The sequence below is a fragment of the Oncorhynchus masou genome, chromosome 29 (assembly GCF_036934945.1).
Source record: "Oncorhynchus masou masou isolate Uvic2021 chromosome 29, UVic_Omas_1.1, whole genome shotgun sequence".
In the NCBI taxonomy this organism is placed as follows: Eukaryota; Metazoa; Chordata; class Actinopteri; order Salmoniformes; family Salmonidae; genus Oncorhynchus; species Oncorhynchus masou.
Window position 1 is genome coordinate 65,648,709 of NC_088240.1, and position 16,245 is coordinate 65,664,953.

General features: G+C 43.8%; 1 pseudogene; it reads right to left on the reverse strand.

The window, feature by feature from the left end:
• Window positions 1–29: 29 nt before the first annotated feature.
• On the reverse strand, window positions 30–15,107 carry LOC135519694 (2,4-dienoyl-CoA reductase [(3E)-enoyl-CoA-producing], mitochondrial-like; annotated as a pseudogene).
• Between the last annotated feature and the right edge of the window lie 1,138 nt (window positions 15,108–16,245).

The following is a 16,245-nucleotide window of genomic DNA, read 5'->3' on the forward strand; positions in this document are numbered from 1 at the left end:
CTTTACAAAACTGTGGGAAGCATTGGAGTCAACATGGGCCAGCATCCCTTGTAGAGTTCATGCCCCGACAAATTGAGGCTGTTCTGAGGGTTAAAGAGATTGGTACAAGTTGCAACTTAATATTAGGAAGGTGTTCCTAATGTTTGGCATACTCAGTGTGTGTGTATAAGCTATATACAGGTATTGTCAGATCTGGTGGACAGGAGAACAGAATTAACATAGGTATTTGAAAACTATTCTGAACAGCACAATTAAGCTGTGCCTTAAACGAAGTCAGAGACTCTACAGCCCTGATATTGACTGGAAGTTCCACAGTCGAGGAGCCGCAAAACTGAAAGACCCTGTCACCCATAAATGTTTGTCTGCAGTGGGGATGCTGAACGGAGACTTACCTGGAGGAGCGAAGGGTGTATGTGAAGTAGGATGGTAGAATGAGGTCAGACAGGCACTCGGCTCCAGAGTTGTGGATAGCTTGGTTGGTGTGAACCAGGATTTTAAAGTCAATGCGTGAGCATATTGGGAGCCAGTGGAGGTTGAACAGCACTGGAGGGATGTGCTTACAGGGGGAGGTGAAGACACTTCAGGTGGAACTTCCTTAACCTGTGTGCAAATCTGTTTCTGCTTTGGCCAACTTGTCGTTGCTGAATGCAGAAACAGTCTGGTCCCAGGACAGGAGCTTTCTGTAGACATAGGAGCACTTGAAGGTCAAAAGCTAACCGCTGCTTTATGACAGACAGAGGGAAGCATTAACCTTAGAAATCCCTGCATTGAGTGTAAAGGCATTGCTCAGTGCTCTGTCCCCCTCGCACTATGTAGTGAGTTTAGACAGCAGGATGATTTTCTCTCCTAATTGGGCAGCTGCTGGCATCTCTCTCCGAGTTGGTAAAGGTATAGTGATGGCTTATCTGAGTTTAGCTGCATTATGTTCTTGCCTAGTTAAATAAAGGTTAAATGTAGCAGGTGTGAAGTGTGTGTCTGTGCCTAATGGAACTCTGGTACGTGAAAGGGTAGGGGTATGAAGTAGGAAGAGGGGAACACGCTGCATTATGGGAGAGCTAATTGTACTTAATCAAAGCAAGGTACTGTTCCACTCTATATATTGATGCCTGTTTCCCTCGACACAGAACAGGCATACCCCTGACCTTAAAAGCATGGTCAATGGTGATTCTGCAAACAAATTGGACAATGGTTGAACACAATTAAAGATGACATAGGAATAACCAGATGGAATTGTAGTTTTTTTCAATTGGACATTTCCACAAACCTCATAGGATAGGTAAATAAAACTCCACCACATTTCATTTTCTCAACTAAGTGTTGCTGACACCACAATCAGAGTAATAGTGTTTATCCTGGAGATATTCCAACACTGTGAGACACATACACACATCTTTAGCAGGAGGGTCAGTGAACTGGTGCTTTGTGTTGGATTGAAAGGACGTTTCCTCCGTTGTGGTTGTTTGGTGTTGTCCTATGGCATCAGACACAGTCAAGCACCCTCTGTTCAGTGGGGGAGGACAAGCTCTGGTGGCGGAAAGGAGAAAATATGACCTGACAATCCACCACGCTCCAACTGTAAGAGAAGGCTTTGAATACAGGAAGGGAGGAAAATGAAATAGAAAATGTAAGGATGAATGGGGGGGGGGGGGTAGAACAGGGAGGAAATGGAGAGTATGAAAGATAACAGTAGTGTGACTTGCACAATACAAATAGAGATGGGAGGGAGTGGGGTTCTTTCTGTGCCTCTGTAGAGTATCTCACTGGCACAATGCCTACACATCACAGTAAGACAACTCCCCACTATGCCTGACAATGAGACATGGGCTACTTCACGTTTGGCGACATTTTCATTTAGCGTCACGTATGGTGCACCGATAAAAGGCTTAGGCCCAATTCCAAGGTTGTCAAAATGTATCACATCCTTCCTTGAGGTAACAAATCGGTATGTGATTGGATGCGTGAAGGCTGTTTCCATCCTTTTACTTTCACCAATGAAGCCTTGGCACATCAGTGATTACTTCAAAGAATATTAAAACACATTTACGAAGCATTTAAACGGTTCATCAATGATTATGCATTCGACAAGCTTTTCAACTTGCTACAAATCCCACTTCTGACCAAGAACATCTTATTTAGGTTATCTATTTATAACAGCGTAGCAGTGTATTAGATCCATACAAGCCTATGTCAGCATTTAGACTATTGATTTGCCAGAGTAACTAAAATAATGATAGAGCAGCTTGGGAGTAAATGAATAGTGTCAATCCATCGAACGCTCTATGTCACATTAGGTGGCTGAGAATTATATAAGAATGCATCAGAGACATATAAAATGTCTCCTGTCTTTTATTCAACATACTCCATACAGACAAATCCATGTAAAGCTCACGTATTGTACACACAGAGCACAAGACAATCACTTAACAGCAATGAATAGCATTACAGGAGTTCAACTTAGATAGGCCATTGAAACATGTTTTTTTCAAGAACAGAATTCATTATTTTCAAGGCATCACTGTAAAAACAAATGATACATGTTACTGGCAAAATATTAAGTCAATCGTAGGAACGGACAGGTTTTTCAACCAATGATAAGCCAGTTTCATCCAGGGAGTGCTGTAGCCAGTACAGGTGTGGCCAAAAGTGTTGAGAATGACACAAATATGAATTTTCAAAAAGTCTGCTGCCTCAGTTTGTATGATGGCAATTTGCATATACCCCAGAATGTTATGAAGAGTGATCAGATGAATTGCAATTAATTGCAAAGTCCCTTTTTGCCATGCAAAAAGTGAATCCCAAAAAAAACATTTCCACTGCATTTCAGCCCTGCCACAAAAGGACCAGCTGACATCATGTCAGTGATTCTCTCGTTAACACAGGTGTGAGTGTTGACGAGGACAAGGCTGGAGATCACTCTGTCATGCTGATTGAGTTTGAATAACAGACTGGAAGCTTCAAAAGGAGGGTGGTGCATGGAATCATTGTTCTTCCTCTATCAACCATGGTTACCTGCACGGAAACACAAGCCGTCATCATTGCTTTGCACAAAAAAGGCTTCACAGGCAAGGATATTGCTGCCAGTAACATTGCACCTAAATCAACCATTTATCGGATCATCAAGAACTTCAAGGAGAGCGGTTCAATTGTTGTTAGAAGGCTTCAGGGCGCCCAAGAAAATCCAGCAAGCGCCAGGATCGTATCCTAAAGTTGATTCAGCTGCGGGATCGGGGAACCACCATTACAGAGCTTGCTCAGGAATGGCAGCAGGCAGCTGTGAGTGCATCTGCACGAACAGTGAGGCGAAGACTTTGAGGATGGCCTGGTGTCAAGAAGGGCAGCAAAGAAGCCACTTCTCTCCAGGAAAAACATCAGGGACAGACTGATATTCTGCAAAAGGTACAGGGATTGGACTGCTGAGGATTGGGGTAAAGTCATTTTCTCTGATGAATCCCCTGTCCAATTGTTTGGGGCATCCAGATAAAAGCTTGTCCGGAGAAGACAAGGTGAGCGCTACCATCAGTCCAGTGTCATGCCAACAGTAAAGCATCCTGAGACCATTCATGTGTGGGGTTACTTCTCAGTCAAGGGAGTGGGCTCACTCACAATTTTGCCTAAGAACACGGCCATGAATAAAGAATGGTACCAACACATCCCCCGAGAACAACTTCTCCCAAACATCCAGGAAAAGTTTGGTGATGAACAATGTCTTTTCCAGCATGATGGAGCGCCTTGCCATAAGGCAAAAGTGATAACTAAGTGGCTCGGGGAGCAAAACATGGATATTTTGGGTCGATGGCCAGGAAACTCCCCAGACCTTAATCCCATTGAGAACTTGTGGTCAATCCTTGTGGACAAACAAAAACCCACAAATTCTGATAAACTCCAAGCATTGATTATGCAAGATTGGGCTGCCATCAGTCAGGATATGGCCCAGAAGTTAATTGAAAGGAATGCCAGGGCGGATTGCAGAGGTCTAGAAAAAGAAGGGTCAACACTGCAAATATTGACTCTTTGCATCAACTTTGTGTAATTGTCAATAAAAAGCCTTTGACACTTATGAAATGCTTGTAATTATACTTCAGTATTCCATAATAACATCTGACAAAAATATCTAAAGACACTGAGGCAGGAGTGGTGGGTGGTGGGGTGTGTCTAACCTGTAGCCATATTCCCTGACTTGGTATAATCTCTGTTCTACAGTTGAAGACGGAAGTTTACATACACCTTAGCCAAATACATTTGAACTCAGTTTTTCACAATTCCTGCCATTTAATCCTAGTAAACATTCCCTGTCTTAGTTCAGTTAGGATCACCACTTTATTTTAAGAATGTGAAAAATCAGAATAATAGTAGAGAGAATTATTTATTTCAGCTTTTATTTATTTCATCACATTCCCAGTGGGTCAGAAGTTGACATACACACAATTAGGATTTGGTAGCATTGCCTTTAAATGGTTTAACTTGGGTCAAACGTTTTGGGTAGCCTTCCACAAGCTTCCCACAATAAGTTGGGGGATTTCGGCCCATTCCTCCTGACAGAGCTGGTGTAACTGAGTCAGGTTTGTAGGCCTCCTTGCTCGCACATGCTTTTTCAGTTCTGCCCACAAATTTTGTATAGGATTGAGGTCAGGGATTTGTGATGGCCACTCCAATACCTTGACTTTGTTGTCCATAAGCCATTTGGCCACACATTTGGAAGTATGCTTGGTGTCATTGTCCATTTGGAAGACCCACTTGCGACCAAACTTTAACTTCCTGACTGATGTTTTGAGATGTTGCTTCAATATATCCACATGATTTTCCTACTTCATGATGCCATCTATTTTGTGGAGTGCACCAGTCCCTCCTGCAGAAAAGCACCCCCACAACATGATGCTACCACCCCCATGCTTCACAGTTGGGATGGTGTTCTTAGGCTTGTAAGCCTCCCCCTTTTCCCTCCAAACATAATGATGGTCATTAAGGCCAAACAGTTCTATTTTTGTTTCATCAGACCAGAGGACATTTGTCCAAAAAGTACGATATTTGTCCCCATGTGTAGTTGCAAACTGTAATCTGACTCTTTTATGGCGGTTTTGGAGCAGTGGCTTCTTCCTTGCTGAGCGGCCTTTCAGGTTATGTTGATATAGGACTCGTTTTCATGTGGATACAGATACTTTTGTACCTGTTTCCTCCAGCATCTTCACAAGGTCCTTTGCTGTTGTTCTGGGATTGATTTGCAATTTTCGCACCAAAGTACGTTCATCTCTAGAAGACAGAATGCGTCTCCATCCTGAGCGGTACAAGGGCTGCGTGGTCCCATGGTGTTTATACTTGGGTACAATTGTTTGTACAGATGAATGTGGTACCTTCAGGCATTTGGAAATTGCTCCCAACCAGACAAGTGGAGGTCTACAATTGTTTTTCTGAGGTCTTGGCTGATTCCTTTTGATTTTCCCATGATGTCAAGCAAAGAGGCACTGAGTTTGAAGGTAGGCCTTGAAATACATCCACAGGTACACCTCCAATTGACCCAAATGATGTCAATTAGCCTATCAGAAGCTTCTAAAGCCATGACATCATTTTCTGGATTTTTTCCAAGCTGTTTAAAAGCACAGTCAACTTAGTGTATGTAAACTTCTGACCCATTGGAATTGTGATATCTGTCTGTAAACAATTGTCATGCACAAAGTAGATGTCCTAACCGACTTGCCAAAACTATAATTTGTTAATTAGAAATTTGTGGAGTGGTTGAAAAACGAGTTTTAATGACTCCAACCTATGTAAACTTCCGATTTCAACTGTCGGTCAGAAACAGAGGGAAAGATTGTCTGTGTGTACAGTACCTGTGTGTCTGTGTTTCCCTGGAGCATTAACAGTGGTAGAGTTAGTATTGTGTTCCCATCTTGACTTCTTAGGATCCCTTGGTGGCCCTGATCATGGTCTCCATCATAGCCCACTGCTCCTTAGTGACCTGACACACACAACACAGCAAGTTAGAACTAGCACAACCTGACCCACATATCCATAAACTAACATCTGTCATAAAATGAGGCTGATTTCCACAACAGCTCACTTGCAATCTTGTTACTGAATCAATAGCTAGTTGCATAACAGAACAGAGATTATGCAAAAGGTAGCAAGGCCTTCAAATTATCATTCTATGTTCATATGACTTTTTAGTGTTTAAGTTCCGGTCCTGACAGTGGAACAGGGTTTACTAAGTTAGTTCCAGCACACACCCCCCTCAGATCATTGAATTCTCCTGCCATGGAGACATAATCTCCAACCTCCATAATTAAGATCTGTAAATATAAGAGAATGGGCACAACTAAAGAGAAGAACACGATTTATGTGAATGTTGAGTCATAATTTTTCCCTTAGCCATAGTCCATCCCTATACCTGCATTGGTCAATCCTAGTGCACTTTGAATGTCATTTACAGTGAAGGACTCACTGCCATCTGCAATTTCCAGATACCCATTCTGCAAGGCAGGCATTCAGCTAACATAGTGATTGGTCTCCACTGCCTGCTTAGCTTATCAAGACAGACAGACACACATTCTCTTACCGCTCCAGACACCCAGCAAGCATAGTCACTGCACAGGTAGGCTGCCAGGTTGGCAATCTCTCCGGGCGTGCCCAGCCTGCCCACGGGTATCCTGCCGATCATGGCCTTCTCAAACATGCCCGCAGGATCGAGACGACTGAAGGCCCCCTACACAAAGAGAAGAGGTCACAAAACATAGCTAATTACACATTCACAAGCCAAAATAAGAGAAAGAGAGAAAGATTATTATTTTTTTAATTTATTTTTTTAAATGTCAACACAGTATATTTGTAAAGACTCATGCCAGAGTTGTCCGTTACCTTGGTTCTGATTGGTCCTGGCTGGATGACATTAAACCTCAAGCCGTACCTCCCCCACACCGGAGCCAAAGACCTGAGAAACAAACAGTAGTTTGTTTACATATGCACATACAATAACACACACAGGAAAAAAGGAAGAAAAAGACATCAAGAACTACCACTACTGCATGTACTAATAAAGAGGGTCTAGTGTAGGCTCAAGGAATCAGTTTAGACCTGGGCCTAGGAGTGAGGCACTAACTCCTAAATATTCTCATAGGTAATCACTCATAAATGGGGCCTTCAGTCTAAGTCTAATATGATTGGAAGATAACTAGCTGTACCTAAAAACAAAATACATCTCGACTATTCATGCAGAAAAAGCTGGGGTGCCCAAAAGTAGATGCCAGGAGTGCTTTAGTCATTCCATGTCATTCTGGGAACATTATAGTGAGAGGCGCCGAGGGTGGTACTTGTTGAATTGATTCATTCCCTCTAGTTTCTTGAAACCCTCCGCACAAAAAACTGTAATGAAAGAGTAGGATCTAAAAATAGGCTCGCTCTCCCCTGAGATGCCTGGCGCAATAAATGAGCATGGAATTTGGCTGCTGCTGCCTTCACAAAATAGAGGGGTCACTTTTTTGGTGTGAGTGAATTCATATGGGGGGGGGGGGGTCGTTTATCGGATAATAGCGCTCATTCACACAGGAAAAAAAGACTGCATGAATGGACCGACCAGGTAACTCTCCAGTATGCCACTACACAAACCCCATATGCTCCTTTAAGACCCCTTTTAATGTCACTGGGCAACCAGGCATTTTTATGCATGACACCCAAGCATGATGGAATGTTAACTGCTTAATTAACTCAGGAACCACACACATGGGTGGAACAACCTGCTTTCAATAGACTTTATCCCTCATTTACTCAAGTGTTTCCTTTATTTTGGATTCAAGCGTAACCTCAAATGGCATTCCAGCTAGTCTGGAACCCGCACACGCACACACACACACACACTGCGGTCACTTGTATAGGACGTCAAACATATCAAGGTACAAAAGGGACGTGATTGTGAGAGACACGAATAGTTCCCCCATTTATCATTCCCAGGCCCCTGGGTTTATGGGGAAACCTTATAGTGTCATTAACTCTTTCAACGGAATTGATATGGACTAATATTGAGCGGGATCTTTCTTTCGGTAAAAGCCCTCAGAGGTTCATTATGAAGGTGTATTCTTCATTTGATAAGAGCATCCCTGTCTTCACATGAAAGGTGTCGGTCCCATTTAGGATTTTATTGGGTTCTCACACCCACTAATGGATTCACACGTGTGTGAACGAACAAGGTACATACACACACACCCCATCCGTCTTCATTATTGTCTAAATCCTACTGGAGGGGGATCGGGAGAGAGAGACACACTTTAATGTTAATTAAATGTTCCTGGACCTTCGTTATGCTAATGACTGCTTCTCTTTAAAAATGCATTAGTGTTCATAAGGCGTTTGATAAGTGAGAGAGCCAAATCTTTTCAAATGAGGCCAGTGTGGATGTCTACGTGTGATGGGTGGAATTCTGCCTCTGTTAAGGATACTAGTGATAGGGTTACAGGTTGGTTTAGGACAGGGAAACGGGTCCTAAACCGGTGATAGGTTTTTGGTAGTGCCTCTTCGGAAATACTTACATGCACAGAGTTTCCACTCCTGACTTAGCAGCCGCGCTGAGAATCACAAATCGAGGGACGTTCTCTGCGTAGATGGTGGTGATGGCCAGAAACGCAGCACCTATAAACACAATGTGTGTAAATACCACAAAGAAACAAAAATATGTACAGTATATGCCCAGCAATATGTGTCAATGTGTCATCATGTACATCCCTATAATTTACAACTGATCCCAGTTCAAACCAATTCATTCTTCTCTTCATTAGACTGTCATAGGCTGACTTGATCCTCCAAAGACCTGAGAGCTGCAGTTGGTCATTGTACATTTCAATAGGCTTTTATATCCTGCACAGCTCAGGGGGCGGTTGGTAGCCTAGTGGTTAGCGCGTAGGGCCAGTAACTGAAAGGTTGCTACTGTAGATCGAGTCCCTGAACTGACAAGGTAAAAATCTGTCGTTCTGCCCCCGAGCAAGGCATTTAACCCACTGTTCCCCGAGCGCCGAAGACACGGATGATGATTATGGCAGCCCCCCACACCTCTCTGATTCAGAGGGGTTGGGTTAAATGCGGAAGACTCATTTCAGTTGAATGCATTCAGTTGTACTGACTAGGTGTCCCCCTTTCCCTTTCATAAAACACGGTGGCTGTTGTGGGCCAGATTACACTGCAATAGATTTAACACGAGTCAAGAGTAATTTCTGAATCAATAAAACAAATGACATGGGGTAGTGGAAGGAGATTTGTCTGTGAGACTATTTAATCAAAGCCTGAAGCCAAGCTGCCAGGTGAAAATACAAAGCAACTTTCTTGTACTGTGATAAAAGCACATTTAGATTTATGTAGCCGATAGAACAGGGAGGGAAATTATTATTTTTGGCTCGCAAATTGATTTTGACAAACAAATCAATCAAATAAAAAATGTGCGACCCTACATTGAATTCCAAAATCCCGATGTGGCCCTCGAGACAAAAAGTTTATGCACCCCTGCAATAGAATAATCCTAATAGTATGAAAGAAGAACAGACACCTGGGTATCAATTAAAATATGCTTTCTTGCACTGTTGGAAGAATGGCTGTTTTGGAAAAACATCAGATCAGATTGAATAGGGCCTGTAGTGTGATGGCATGTTTTTGTCTTTGTACTCCAAGGTAATTGCTTAATTGTGATTTGCCTAATTGCATTGCTGAGGGCAGATGGAAAAGCCACAGTAATAGAGAAGGGCTGGGATATTCAAATGAATAATAAAGCTTATCCACACACACATATTATAAATAGGCACAACAATGCATGAGAGCCAAGGCTTCTCCTATCCTCCCCTTACATATCATTGCCCCTTTATCCAGGGACAGCTGAGAGGAGACAAAAAAGAGGCCGAGAATGAATGAGAGGGTGCATGCACGCAAAACCAAGAGGAGCTTTAGGGCACAAGGGCAGTAGATAACTGGAGTGATGCTAGACTATGACCAAGTGAATTCATTTTTTATTTTATTTCACCTTTATTTAACCAGGTAGGCTAGTTGAGAACAAGTTCTCATTTACAATTGTGACCTGGCCAAGATAAAGCATAGCAGTGTGAACAGACAACACAGAGTTACACATGGAGTAAACAATTAACAAGTCAATAACACAGTAGAAAAAAAAAGAAAAAAAGGGGAGTCTCTATACAATGTGTGCAAAAGGCATGAGGAGGTAGGCGAATAATTACAATATTGCAGATTAACACTGGATTGATAAATGATCATGTACAGGTAGAGATATTGGTGTGCAAAAGAGCAGAAAAGTAAATAAATAAAAACTGTGGGGATGAGGTAGGTGAAAATGGGTGGGCTATTTACCAATAGATTATGTACAGCTGCAGCGATCGGTTAGCTGCTCAGATAGCTGATGTTTGAAGTTGGTGAGGGAGATAAAGGTCTCCAACTTCAGCGATTTTGCAATTCGTTCCAGTCACAGGCAGCAGAGTACTGGAACGAAAGGCGGCCGAATGAGGTGTTGGCTTTAGGGATGATCAGTGAGATACACCTGCTGGAGCGCGTGCTACGGATGGGTGTTGCCATCGTGACCAGTGAACTGAGATAAGGCGGAGCTTTACCTAGCATGGCCTTGTAGACGACCTGGAGCCAGTGGGTCTTGCGACGAATATGTAGCGAGGGCCAGCCAACTAGAGCATACAAGTCGCAGTGGTGGGTAGTATAAGGTGCTTTAGTGACAAAACGGATGGCACTGTGATAAACTGCATCCAGTTTGCTGAGAAGAGTGTTGGAAGCAATTTTGTAGATGACATCGCCGAAGTCGAGGATCGGTAGGATAGTCAGTTTTACTAGGGTAAGCTTGGCAGCGTGAGTGAAGGAGGCTTTGTTACGGAATAGAAAGCCGACTCTTGATTTGATTTTCGATTGGAGATGTTTGATATGGGTCTGGAAGGAGAGTTTGCAGTCTAGCCAGACACCTAGGTACTTATAGGTGTCCACATATTCAAGGTCGGAACCATCCAGTGTGGTGATGCTAGTCGGGCATGCGGGTGCAGGCAGCGATCGGTTGAAAAGCATGCATTTGGTTTTACTAGCGTTTAAGAGCAGTTGGAGGCCACGGAAGGAGTGTTGTATGGCATTGAAGCTCGTTTGGAGGTTAGATAGCACAGTGTCCAATGACGGGCCGAAAGTATATAGAATGGTGTCGTCTGCGTAGAGGTGGATCAGGGTCGCCCGCAGCAAGAGCAACATCATTGATATATACAGAGAAAAAGTCGGCCCGAGAATTGAACCCTGTGGCACCCCCATAGAGACTGCCAGAGGACCGGACAGCATGCCCTCCGATTTGACACACTGAACTCTGTCTGCAAAGTAGTTGGTGAACCAGGCAAGGCAGTCATCCGAAAAACCGAGGCTACTGAGTCTGCCGATAAGAATATGGTGATTGACAGAGTCGAAAGCCTTGGCAAGGTCGATGAAGACGGCTGCACAGTACTGTCTTTTATCGATGGCGGTTATGATGTCGTTTAGTACCTTGAGTGTGGCTGAGGTGCACCCGTGACCGGCTCGGAAACCAGATTGCATAGCGGAGAAGGTGCGGTGGGATTCGAGATGGTCAGTGACCTGTTTGTTGACTTGGCTTTCGAAGACCTTAGATAGGCAAGGCAGAATGGATATAGGTCTGTAACAGTTTGGGTCCAGGGTGTCTCCCCCTTTGAAGAGGGGGTTGACTGTGGCAGCTTTCCAATCCTTGGGGATCTCAGACGATATGAAAGAGAGGTTGAACAGGCTGGTAATAGGGGTTGCGACAATGGCGGCGGATAGTTTCAGAAATAGAGGGTCCAGATTGTCAAGCCCAGCTGATTTATACGGGTCCAGGTTTTGCAGCTCTTTCAGAACATCTGCTATCTGGATTTGGGTAAAGGAGAACCTGGAGAGGCTTGGGCGAGGAGCTGCGGGGGGGCCGGAGCTGTTGGTCGAGGTTGAAGTAGCCAGGCGGAAGGCATGGCCAGCCATTGAGAAATGCTTGTTGAAGTTTTCAATAATCATGGATTTGTCGGTGGTGACTGTGTTCCCTAGCCTCAGTGCAGTGGGCAGCTGGGAGGAGGTGCTCTTGTTCTCCATGGACTTCACAGTGTCCCAGAACTTTTTGGAGTTGGAGCTACAGGATGCAAACTTCTGCCTGAAGAAGCTGGCCTTAGCTTTCCTGACTGACTGCGTGTATTGGTTCCGGACTTCCCTGAACAGTTGCATATCGCGGGGACTGTTCGATGCTATTGCAGTCCGCCACAGGATGTTTTTGTGCTGGTCGAGGGCAGTCAGGTCTGGAGTGAACCAAGGGCTGTATCTGTTCTTAGTTCTGCATTTTTTGAACGGAGCATGCTTATCTAAAATGGTGAGGAAGTTACTCTTAAAGAATGACCAGGCATCCTCAACTGACGGGATGAGGTCAATGTCCTTCCAGGGTACCCGGGCCAGGTCGATTAGAAAGGCCTGCTCACAGAAGTGTTTTAGGGAGCGTTTGACAGTGATGAGGGGTGGTCGTTTGACTGCGGCACCGTAGCGGATACAGGCAATGAGGCAGTGGTCGCTGAGATCCTGATTGAAGACAGCGGAGGTGTATTTGGAGGGCCAGTTGGTCAGGATGACGTCTATGAGGGTGCCCTTGCTTACAGAGTTAGGGTTGTACCCGGTGGGTTCCTTGATGATTTGTGTGAGATTGAGGGCATCTAGCTTAGATTGTAGGACTGCCGGGGTGTTAAGCATATCCCAGTTTAGGTCACCTAACAGAACAAACTCTGAAGCTAGATGGGGGGCAATCAATTCACAAATGGTGTCAGGGAACAGCTGGGAGCTGAGGGGGTCGGTAGCAGGCGGCAACAATACTTATTTCTGGAGAGAGTAATTTTCAGAATTAGTAGTTCGAACTGTTTGGGTATGGACCTGGAAAGTATGACATTACTTGCAGGCTATCTCTGTAGTAGACTGCAACTCCTCCCCCTTTGGCAGTTCTATCTTGACGGAAGATGTTAAAGTTGGGTATGGAAATCTCTGAATTTTTGGTGGCCTTCCTGAGCCAGGATTCAGACACGGCAAGGACATCAGGGTTAGCAGAGTGTGCTAAAGCAGTGAGTAAAACAAACTTAGGGAGAAGGCTTCTGATGTTGACATGCATGAAACCAAGGCTTTTCGATCACAGAAGTCAACAAATGAGGGTGCCTGGGGACATGCAGGGCCTGGGTTTACCTCCACATCACCCACGGAACAGAGAAGGAGTAGTATGAGGGTGCGGCTAAAGGCTATCAAAACTGGTCACCTAGAGCGTTGGGGACAGAGAATAAGAGGAGCAGGTATCTGGGCATGGTAGAATATATTCAGGGCATAATGCGCAGACAGGGGTATGGTGGGGTGCGGGTACGGCGGAGGTAAGCCCAGGCACTGGGTGATGATGAGAGAGGTTTTATCTCTGGACATGCTGGTTGTAATGGGTGAGGTCACCGCATATGTGGGAGGTGGGACAAAGGAGGTATCAGGGGTATGAGGAGTGGGACAAGGGGCTCCATTGTGAACTAAAACAATGATAACTAACCTGAGCAACAGTATACAAGGCATATTGACAATTGAGAGAGACATACAGAATGGAAAAGTGCTCAAGCATTTCATATTGAGGCTCAATCACTGTCAATATTACACACTTAAATAGAAAACAGAGATTCATGTTACACTTACATCCACACCAATGTTCTGGGTTGATCCTCACTTGTTATACTACTGAGGATCAAATGTCCAGGAGTTGTAGGCAAATTGTGAATCTTTACTGCCCCCTGGTGGCAGCACTACACAATACATTACAACACAAATAAATGGGGACGGGAAAGCTGATCCTAGATCTGTGCTTATGGGCTCATCAGATAGCTCTGGTGCTTACCCTTCTCGGCCAGTATCAGCCTCTTGCCCAGCTCCAGGGTGATGAAGGCCGGCCATTCAGGACAATGTCTGTGATGGTCCTCTATGCGTTGGCAGACAGCTTCTCTGATGGGGAGATGAAGTTCCCTGCAGCGTTGTTGATCACCACCTAGAGGAACGAGAGAGGAGGATGATATTTACCAAGCAAATGGAGTATTATTGACCAGTACATCTAGAACAGCGAAGCGTACCACATTTTAGACAAAATCGTCTCTGATCTGTACCTATGTACATCAGGGAGACCAGCAACCTCCACCAGTTGGTCCACAGCAGCTTCAATTGACTTGGGGTCTCTAACATCACACGGCACAGCATGGACTTGCAGATAGTCTTGAAGTATCAAACACTACTTAAAGCAGATATCATACTGATTTATCAGTATCTAGAACTCTTGGATAATGAATGCATTAAATGTGGGTAATTGATCAGTAGTAGTAGTACCTTATTTCCTGTCTGGGCTGTAATTTCCTCTGCAGTCTTTTTTAAAACGTCCAGTTTTCTAGAAATTACACAAACAATGTGTGATTTTCTCATTTGAGAGCAAGGCAGCAGCAGTAGTGTTGACCTAAAGTTGGGATTTATAGCCCGACTGACTACCAAGTTTCCACTCACCTACTAGCGATGACACACTCTGCCCCTAGTGCTGACAGTGTTGTGGTCATGCCTTTTCCAGCCCCATTCCTCCTCCTGTGGTAAAGGCCACTTTGTCTTTGTAAGTCCCAGGGACCAGCATTGATCCCTCATTTGCAGGAAAGAATTTAGCCGGGGGGGTGTCCAGTCTCACTCAATGACCTAGTCCCACTGCTGAACAGCTGTTTAAGGCAAGTAAATGGGATAACACACAAAAACGTGTATTACTGAACCAGCTGAAAAGGGATGTTGTGATTCACAGATTTTGATTTGATTCATTAGGACGCCCATTAGTGGACGCCAACTGGGGTCCGACAAAGAAAAAGACATCACAGACAAAAAAAATACTTAACATGTAGTGTGTGTGTGTGTGTGCATCTATCAGTTACACATACATGTCAGTAAATACACACAAGTACTGTTCGGTCACACGGGGAGAGGTGTTGTGCCATGAGATGCTGCTTTATCTGGGTTTTTTAACCGGGCTTGCTGTTCTCCTGCACTAAATAAGAACTTGTACTTGTGCTATATTTGAACTTGCACATCTACAAATAGCATAGAGGCCATTGAAATAAAAACTAGTTGTCTTTCCTGTCAAACAAATGCATTAGTAAGAGCAATTACTTATATTAATAAACACCACTGATGCACTCTACTCCTCCAACAGTGGGGGTGCTCACATTCCCAGTGAAGAGGGGGCTGGGGGAAAGGTTGAGATGGTTACATGTCTGGCTGTGAGAACACACAGCAAGCTGCCTACACAGGTTTAGTATTTACTTTAGTATGTGCTCTTGCATGAACATCACAAAAGTGGTCATATCGTCAACTGTCCCTACACTTCTCAGAAATGTATCTGTAGCAGAACACTGGAACTAATGTAGATAGCTATGCCAGAAATATTGCAGAATGCACTCATGTCTGTCAACATCGGAAATAATGTGTAAGCTGCTACATAGCTTTCCCATAGAAGCACACCTAACAGTTAGCTAGCCAACTAACAACAACCTGCTGCTAAACTAGCAGCTAGCTAGCTAACTTACACAACAAATACGTTTTTTATGTGATTTGGTAGTTATTGCATTCATCTCGGTGGCAATGTTTACCCGTCTGTAGACAAGACTCTTCAACGGCAAGGTTAAATCAGTTTGAAATATTGATGACACCCGTCCCAGTAAAGTGGATGCCATGTTTTCAAAATTTGATTTGACTTGTGCCCTGATTTCAGTAGGGTATAGAAGGGGAGAGGGTTATTGAGTATAAAGTAGGTGGTTCCATGATCTTAGTCAGACTGTCTTGAGTCATTTTACGTATTTATAATACTTTTTCTTATCAGCACAATATCCCTATTATTTTGCATTCACGTATTCAATTTGATGTTGTCGTCATTAAAGAAACCATTACATATTTTATATTTCATATGATCACCCTATTTCCGCATGTCAATGGTAAGCTCCATGATATGATGGCGATCTGTTACCGTAAACCTCGCATGACAGTTTTTTTAACCAACGTTTGCCCATATTTTTAAAGTTTATCAATTATAAGAATGACTACATATTTAAATAAATAAATCTATATAGTAAAAGTATTGAAATATATATTTTCTCTAAGAAATTCGATCAAATGAGCACATTTTATATTTAATGGCGCCTGTTATATGTATATTACTGTAGCCCAACCAAC